Here is a 10,169-nt window from a genome sequence, read left to right on the forward strand (position 1 = left end):
TCTTTGTCCTTTTAAATTGTGGCATAATATTTTGAATAAGTTAATTTTTTCATCCTTTTCTTTTTTTAATGTAAATGTTTTTTTCTCTCTTTCTTTCTTCTCTGTTTAAAAAAAAAAAATAGTTTGTTACATTTTTATTGCAATTAAATATCATGGTCACCCTACATGTTTACAGCATTATATTGTAATGAATAGGCTGATAGGTACCATGTAGGTATCCAATTCGCAGAAACGTCAATGTAACAATATTGTTATCTTAATATTTGAATTATTTTTTTTTAATATTTGTACTATTTTAAATCTCTTATAATCTTTGTACTATTTTTTTAATATTTTGTAAAATTATTAACCTCAACACAGGCTTGTCCTAGTGAGGTTAAAAATTATAACTTAAAAAAAAGATACAATGTAAAGAAACGATAAATAAATAAATAAATAAATAAATATTATAGGTACGTCAGAAATAGTTTGAGATTTTTACTACTAAAAGTATTTTCATGATTTTAGGTAATTTTCTCGTATTGTGCTTCCCCCTTCTTAAGCCATCGTATATAATATAAATGGAGACAACGAGGTTAAACTCAATAATTTTTCACTTGTAGCAAACACTTTGTGGGTACACTTAATTATAATAATTAAAATGAAATAACTTTTTTTGAATACCACTATATTATATATATATTTCTAACCAACCGGTTTCAGTTCAATCAGAACCTTCATCAGGGTTTATAAAAAACATACTAAATTAATTACAGTGGTGTATGGGTACATATAGTTAAGCTGTAAGAGGGAGAGAAAACATCACTTTTTGGGGGGGGGCTTGGAAGACTTATGTAAGAGAGAGAGGGTAAACATAGGTGCAGGCAAGGGAAATATATTTAATATGGGACTGTTTGTTAAATTGATTTTTTTATTTAATAAATTGATTTTATTGACTTCTAGGCATTTTTTTTATTTCAAGTGCTTCTAAATTATTAAGGCGTAGACCTATCCTGTTTCTATGTAATACATCTATACCTGAAGACTTATTAAATGAGTGATCTGTATTTATTAAATGTGTTGCAAATTCCGAAAAACCTATTTTTTTGTAAGCATCTCAAGTGCTCAACTACCCTCGTATGAACATTTCTTGCAGTTTTACCAATGTAAAATGCTTCGCAATCATTACATTTAGGTTTATAGATGACAGAATGGCTTAAATTATTTTCTTTATCCTTTGAATGAATTAAAAGTTTACGCTTGGAAAGCGAATAATAACAGTTTATTTTATTTTTCGGATGACTTAATGAGAAAAACAACAAATTGTAATATTTAATTATTGAAGACAATATTAGCGATTTTTTTATTGAGTTTTATTTTCCAATGTACATTTGTTACTTATTTTTTTCTTTAAGAATCGCTAATATTGTCTTTAATAATTAAATAACAACTCAACTTATTTTTATAGGTATAGGACGTGTAGGTACTTCCAAAATATTAAGTTTGTTTTATTTTAGTAAACAGCTGTCAAATTTTAGTTTGTTTTTTTTTTAATATCTTTTCAAGGTGGTGCGGTTAGCGAAATAAGTTTGGGAAGCTCTGGCTTATACGGAAGCGTTATTGTTAAGGCCTGTGTATTGTTTCCAAGGTTACGTTCGATACGCAAACAAAGCCTGATTTACCGCGGAAACAGGATTAGCCCAACAGCCTCCTATCTCTTCCCACAGCATCCTACTTAGGAGAATCTTACTTCAAACCTTCTCAGATGTTTAGTAAATCATAATCACGCTACGCAAGTTTTGCGTTACGTTATTTGGAAACTGCGAACAAAGACATTGATCGAATTAAATACTAGCAATACACAAACATAAAACAGTCGCTTTACTTGCGATTCCACATTCAAATTATTAGTTTGCATGAGAGTAACTTTTAAATATTCGTAGTGGAATTGAATAATATTTATTAATTCAAAACTTTTTATTACTACGTATTATTTATATATTGAATTTTACTTTACACCGTTTTTGTAGATTTTGATGTAGGTAGGACCAGGGGCGGCCAGCTAATACGTGCTCCAGAGCGCCGAACAACCAACAAAATTTCCGAGATGGCTAATCACAATACGAAATACGGTTCAGTTATAATATCTCATATAAAAGGTACATATTTATTAAGCGCGCTTAACTTGCAGACCGACTGTGACTTGTGCCTATGTTCTTAGCAGTTCGTTTTCGATTGCGATCCAAAATTTGACTGCTTTTTTCGCATATTCTGTGGAACAGTCAAAGGCGTAGGTACATACTATTACCATATCAAGGACGATTTTTCTTTGCAAATATTACCATATAAAGGACGGCGTCCGGAGCTTTACCACCACATCAGAAGGTACGGTTTTTTCAGTAGAAAGTTAAACTAAAACGCGTAGGTGTGATATTATTGTCGATATCGTGTCTTCCCTTTACCATCTGCTCTTTTTCAGCGAATATTCCGCTTACAGCTTTCTTCGATACAAGTATACAAGATAAAAACATGTCATTAAGAGATTAGTGATATTCAGATTAGTTATTATCAGTTCGGTCAGTTGTCGCCGTTGTCGGGCATTTTCTGTTGAATTTAAAACCTTTCTTGCTCTGCGAAAGTTTTGAAGTTTAATTGCAGTTATATCGATCATATATATCAATTGTTAATTGGGTATATCAATTGCAGGATATACCAACTTATGATGTTTTTTTCGTTCTATGTATTAAAAATGTCTTTGAATGCGGAATATATTAAGAACAATAGGTCGAGTAGAGAGACTAAGGACGGGTTGTTTCGGAGAATTTGAACAATTCATCAAATTTCAACGTTCATTTTCGGGTTCTGTGAAAGTCCTATTCAAGTTCTGTTATTATATCATTGTAGGCTAGTTGCTTGACAAAACTTAAATAAAAACAGAACTTGAAAAAATCATTCACATAACTTGAAAATGAACGTTGAAATTTGATGAATTGTTCAAATTCTCCGAAACAACTCGTCCTTAATGTTGTACTCCGGTGAACCCCATATATTTTGACCACCGGCCGCCACTAGGTAGGACGCTTCGGTAGTTAATTAGTTAGTTATGCAAATAGAATTACAGTAGAATTTTATTCTGAACGAGTTCCTGGCGTTGCCCGGGCTTTACGCAAACAATTTTGGAATCAGATGTGGACAGTAATATTTCTCTTATTTTGAACATCAAGTTTGCGAAATTTCATCAAGAATTATCAAAATTCTTATTTGAGGCGTGTGAAAAGGGGTGGTTTTTAGACATCTAAGTGATTTGATCATTTCAGAAGGCAGCAGCCTTCCTTCTGTTTTGATATTCAAGTGTGCAAAATTTCAGCAATCTTGGTAATAAAACTTTAGATTTGGTTAAAAAAAACAACCCAACACCAGAACACTCTTCTTTTTATGCATATATTTATAATGATTGATTGATGTATCTATATTTATTTCGCAAAACATATTCATTTTTTCTCAATATTATTTTATAATCCGAAATTAAAGATAATTGGATGGATTACGATTTTAATGCTTTCTGCTTGGAAAATTTTTTGAACTCCACTTCAATATTCAAAATGTCTTCAGGTGCTGCAAACCTGTATAGGACAGGCATAACATATTCACGACAATGAGTCCCAGAGGTGGCGAATGGCCGTTTTACATGACACATTTTTTCATCCAGTTGATAAGTCTAATCGGCATGAAAAAGGGGACGTGTTCTATTTTGGTACTTCGTACCGCGAGTAACGTGTGTTGGTAATACCGATTTTCGCACAGCTTAAGATAGCCGACATTATTTGACATCTGCCTTCTCTCATTATTTTACCTAACTATATAACGTGAAAATGATGCATGTTTATTCAGTATTATATTTAAAATATTAGTAAACAGACTAAACTTAATATCTATTTATTACTGATTGTTAATGTGTATTACTGATAGATATTGTAAATTTCATGTAAATCTTTGATGATTGACATTTTGTTTCTGCCATCTCTCATTGTTCTACGTAACTATATTACGTGAAAATGTTGAATTTTATGTTTAAAATATAAATAAAAAGTTTATGTTTTAATCACAATATGCATTTATTACTGATTGTGAATGTTTATTACTGTTGGACATTGTAAATTTCGGGTGAATGTTTGATGATTTGACATTTTTTTTGGAAGAAATAATACACGAGAACTTTACCTACGTAAAGGTATCTCAGAGAATAAAGAATATCTACGTGTGTTAATTAACTTTATATTGTAACATAAAAAAACATCTTTTGGATAATGTCAAAACACTTGAAAAATCTCGCAATTGACAGTGACAGATGATTTCATGATTGTTGTGTTCAAGGTTTTGCCAATTTTAGACAATTTAATACTGTCTCAAAATATTATTTCTTCTCTAATGGCAACTATGTGTATGAAATAGTACGTATGTAAATAATGATCATGTAAAGAGAAAAAAAATCGAATTTGTCCCGATATGGGGATCGCTATGAAAATAAGGTTCCATGATAACTCAACACAGTGACAATTTAACACACTTTTAAAAGGTGATATAAAGTCATTAGAAACGGCAACAAACTCTAATGGCAACTATGTGTTTGAAATAGTACGTATGTAAATAATGATCATGTAAACAGAAAAAAATCGAATTTGTCCCTATAGGGGAATCGGTATGAAAATAAGGTTCCATGATAACTCAACACAGTGACAATTCAACACACTTTTAAAAGGTGATATAAAGTCATTAGAAACGGCAACAAACTCTAATGGCAACTATGTGTTTGAAATAGTACGTATGTAAATAATGATCATGTAAAGAGAAAAAAAATCGAATTTGTCCCAATATGGGGATCGGTATGAAAATAAAATTCCATGATAACTCAACACAGTGAAAATTTAACACACTTTTAAAAGGTGATATAAAGTCATTAGAAACGGCAACAAACTCTAATGGCAACTATGTGTTTGAAATAGTACGTATGTAAATAATGATCATGTAAAGAGAAAAAAAATCGAATTTGTCCCGATATGGGGATCGCTATGAAAATAAGGTTCCATGATAACTCAACACAGTGACAATTTAACACACTTTTAAAAGGTGATATAAAGTCATTAGAAACGGCAACAAACTCTAATGGCAACTATGTGTTTGAAATAGTACGTATGTAAATAATGATCATGTAAACAGAAAAAAATCGAATTTGTCCCTATAGAGGAATCGGTATGAAAATAAGGTTCCATGATAACTCAACACAGTGACAATTTAACACACTTTTAAAAGGTGATATAAAGTCATTAGAAACGGCAACAAACTCTAATGGCAACTATGTGTTTGAAATAGTACGTATGTAAATAATGATCATGTAAACAGAAAAAAATCGAATTTGTCCCTATAGGGGAATCGGTATGAAAATAAGGTTCCATGATAACTCAACACAGTGACAATTCAACACACTTTTAAAAGGTGATATAAAGTCATTAGAAACGGCAACAAACTCTAATGGCAACTATGTGTTTGAAATAGTACGTATGTAAATAATGATCATGTAAAGAGAAAAAAAATCGAATTTGTCCCAATATGGGGATCGGTATGAAAATAAGGTTCCATGATAACTCAACACAGTGACAATTCAACACACTTTTAAAAGGTGATATAAAGTCATTAGAAACGGCAACAAACTCTAATGGCAACTATGTGTTTGAAATAGTACGTATGTAAATAATGATCATGTAAAGAGAAAAAAAATCGAATTTGTCCCGATATGGGGATCGGTATGAAAATAAGGTTCCATGATAACTCAACACAGTGAAAATTTAACACACTTTTAAAAGGTGATATAAAGTCATTAGAAACGATGAAAAAAAAAAATTTTAACCTAACCTAACCTACATAACCCAGATAATAAAGTTTTTGTTTCATCACTTTCCATGACTTTATATAACTTTTTAAAGATGTGATGAATTATCATTGTGATGATTTATCAGGTTACCGAAAATAAGTATCGTATAAAGCAGACTTAAGGCTACATCAATGAAGGGGTGAAAAAACAGTCAAGATCGATGTACTCCAGTCTAATGTAAGTATGATGGTTCCCTGGTAAATAGAACCTTAGATAATAATCGGTCAGTTCTAACTATAAACTATACTGTTACCTCCCTCTAGTTCAATTTGCCTGAGGAAGCAATATTCGCCTCCACAATGCCCAGCAGCCAAAACATAAGCCTGCTAGTACTTCTTAGTTCCCATCAGTCTGGGAAATGTTCCTGCCATCGCCATCGTTGCATCAACGGTCTGAGCCATTGCTCCAGAATTGTACGTGGATCGCCATACTATTATTATTGAGGCTTCTGACTAAATGTGTTTTTCATTAAAAAATATAAAGAACAATAAATTTGAGCTTTGTAAATCCTACGTATGATTAAGAGCCACCGTAATTAACCAACATCTAAAGGCACAGAAAGTAGGAATCAGAGTCATTTCTAGGAAACATTTTGTGTATCCTTGCGAATAGTTCACAATTATTGTAATTATTGCTGGAAGTGCGACAAAATTTAAAAAAAAAGTAAATACAGATTTGCATTAAAATAAAGAAACTAATAGTTAAATCAAAGGAAATGATTTGAAAATCCCAGTAGGTGCTACCATAATAAACCATCCGATCTTGGACTAAAAATATTTGACAATCTTTCTTCCAGAGACTGCAATCTCATCCTTCGTAAAAAATTAACTAAACGGTTTATTGACCTGGGAAGAAAGGAGTCCGAAACCCTTTAGAAAAATATTAATTCTATTTGAATTTCGATTTTGTATTCTTGATTGAATAAATAAATTAACGAAATGGAAATTCACTTCATGACATCCGATCGAGCTGAAACTCGACAGATTAACTATTGATGACAGTACATTATATCAACTTTTAGTGGCACTCGTGCCCACACACATTTTCTGAAATTTGATAACATTATTTTTAAACATTTTCAGCAGTTAATGTATAAAAAAATATAAGTACTATCCAATTAGGATTTTACTTAAGTTTTAGCTAGGTTGATTCCAGCCCCTGAAAATATATCTATATCTACAAAATAAATCCTTTGAAATTGACTACTAACCCGCCCAAGAAACGTCGCAACTTAATCGAAAATTGAAAGTACATGTGTTTTTTTTATGTTCTTCTAAACTAGCGTAAAATGCAAAAATCTGATCAAAATCTAATAAATAGTTTACTAGAATATATTGACAAAAATAATAATAAATGAAGCACGTTGGAAATATTTTCATACCCACCGCTTATTTCATTTCTTAGAACAGGCACTTTGCTAGTGCATTATGCTTAGCTAGGAATTAACATATGGCAATTTCAACTTACAAGTATCTCAATTTATGATAAATTATTATTTATGTTTTGCAAGTATAAATGTAATTTAATTTAAAACAAACAAAAATGAAGGCGATTTCTGGCGGTAGGCGTCAATAAGTTGATCGATGGTGGTAGGCTATCTTCCTCCCTTTGTACGTGTAGATTGGTTTTATATCTATATTATACTAGTGTGCCCGCGCAGACGTTGTCCTGCCACAGACTGCCTTCTAAGTAGACCGCATTTTACATAGACCTCATTTTATGTAGACTGCCTTTTATCTGTTGTCGGATATTTTATGCATTTGACATACATAGAATACATGCGCAAATCACATTCATCGTATCTATTGTTTTGACGTTTCATTTGATATCGATCATTTCAACAGATTGTGATTATTGTTCAGTACGATAGAAAATAAGAAAAATGCGACCGGTACCACTTTATACTCTTAAAACTGCCTTGAAGGCGAAACTTAATGCTAAATCACTATTTTGATCAATCTTTATAACGAATTGGTGTACATTATGAATACCAAAAAATATGATTTAGATAAATTGAAGGTTTTCCTATCGTTTCGCTTGAGTAGAATACACATAAAATAATAAATCACTCAATAAAAAATATAAATGTAAACTACTTAAAGAAACATTTTTTCAATAGAAATATATGAACGCGTAAAGGAAACAACTTGAAAAATATACAGTATTATAGCTAAAATTATTTGTGATACTTTCACTTGATTAACTTTTTTGCTTCCTTATAAAATTATTTACAAAATAAATAAAAACCAGTTGTGCTTGAAATCGAACGTTTCTATACTCCGTTTGTCAAGCGATTTTAATGCCTATTACCTACAATATAAGGTATACCAAGAATATACACATTTTTGGTTTGTATCTTCCTCTTAATGGAAGTCGAAAGGAGAAAGAGTTACAAGAGCGAGAAACAATAGTCCAATTCTTGTCACCATAAATAATTATAATAAAATACTTGAATTAACCTTTGTGAGGATCTCTTTAGTGAAGTGATCAATCACCAACATCTCGAATCTGTTAGGTTTTGCGAAAGCCGAGCCAAGGCCAAGGATCTCATTGTTCCGAGGTCGTCATTATTTTAAAATTTAATTAAATTCCTTACAGCCAAGGTGATGAAAGTTTTCGCATAATTTTTCCCGGGAAAAATTTACGACTTTTCGGGAAGTATTAATAATAAATGAAACCTATTTTGTACTCCTTTGTTGTTGAAGATTTTCATCTTAAATACCAATAACCACGCCGGGGAACGGAAGAAAAAATAAAAACAGCCAGAATATCGAAATACCTCCATTCTAATTTTTTTTTGTAGGAAGAGAAATATTCATAAAACTGTGATATAAATAAGATAAGAGTGGCCTTGTGGGGTGGGCCCAAGCGAATAAAAAATAGCCCGTAAAAATATATTTTTTGCTGTAATATATCTATTTAAAATGTCTTTTAAAACTTGAAAAAAAATTGTTTTACTGAGGATTGTACCTTCCTTCCAAGGATCTGGAGACAAGCCGCGCCAACAACCTCGCCAAATTGGGAAAGACAGACATTTAATTCGTATATCTACTACTGTAATGTCACACCGATTTCAGAGAAATGCGTATGTGTCCGCATGTGTGTAAATGATTACCAGTAAAACGCATTGTCACTGACAACGAGTCTATCTGCTTAGTTTCAGCTCGATCGTATGTCAGGAAGTGGATTCATTTCCACTTCCAAGATTTGCATTCATTCACAAAATCAAAATATATAAAAAAAATAAAAAGACATTAAAAAAACTTTCGTGATTTCATTTTCAGATGCAAAATGCGATTTAAAACATACAGTTACCGATTTTTTTATTAGTATCAATTCGAACTTTTACAGTTTTTTTACAATTTGTAACAAAAACACCGTTTAACGATAAGTAGTAAAATATAAAAAAGACAGGAAAAATTAATATTTGGCCCATGAGGGGATCGAACCCGCGACATTCGCGTTATTAGCACGACGCTCTAACCAACTGAGCTAATGGGCCAGTTGGTGCCATACGAGAAACATCGTAGATACAGAATAAGCCGATACTAAAATGTTAATCGGTTTATGATTGTCTACACTACAGATTAGCTGAAAACTTGTTCAAACGAAAAAACAAATGGTTTTATTGACCTTTTCATGATTACGTAATAAACATTTTTACACGTTAAGTTTGACTTAAATAATCTTAATTTGGGTTTTGTAATCCAAAAACGGAAACATATACATTTTTTACACTAGATTTATTAGATTATTTTTACCTTCTGGCATTTGGGAAGATAGGTATACAAATAAGTTTTAATATTATTTAATTAAATTTGTCTACTGTTTTAGAAATTTAAATCAATCTCCTTGCCATGCTATGCGAGAAAATTTGTTCTGCTATGCGGTACCTTAAAAAAGTCGTTGTGACGACTGTGGTTGAAGTTTTCTTTGACACCAGAGATTTAAAATTAGTTTTAAATAGAGATAAGCCACCCTTCCCTAAACCATCCGCTATTGGTTGGTTTGGGTTAAGATGAATTCTAGGCCTGCTACGAAGTCAACTAAAAAATATATTTAGTTAGTTGCAATGCTAGCAGGGAGGGCCTACCTAGCGTGTTATGGGTAAATGGGGGAGCATAAATAAATTTTCTCGTTCGATCTCGCGGATTCTCATTTCATTTGATTCGTATTCAATCGTGCGTCAAATGGCGAATGTGAAATACGCAAATTGAAAAACATGGCGAACAGTATTATACCACGTTCAATTTTACGTTAA

At 31.8% G+C, this 10,169-nt stretch overlaps 1 non-coding gene across 1 annotated transcript; it reads right to left on the reverse strand.

Moving 5' to 3' along the window:
• Nucleotides 1-9,336: 9,336 nt before the first annotated feature.
• Nucleotides 9,337-9,410, reverse strand: TRNAI-AAU (transfer RNA isoleucine (anticodon AAU)). Its single transcript has one exon. It is a non-coding gene; the product is annotated as a tRNA-Ile (tRNA).
• Between the last annotated feature and the right edge of the window lie 759 nt (nt 9,411-10,169).

The sequence above is a fragment of the Hesperophylax consimilis genome, chromosome 12 (assembly GCF_061612785.1).
Source record: "Hesperophylax consimilis isolate HC1 chromosome 12, BYU_Hcon_1.0, whole genome shotgun sequence".
Lineage (NCBI taxonomy): Eukaryota > Metazoa > Arthropoda > Insecta > Trichoptera > Limnephilidae > Hesperophylax > Hesperophylax consimilis.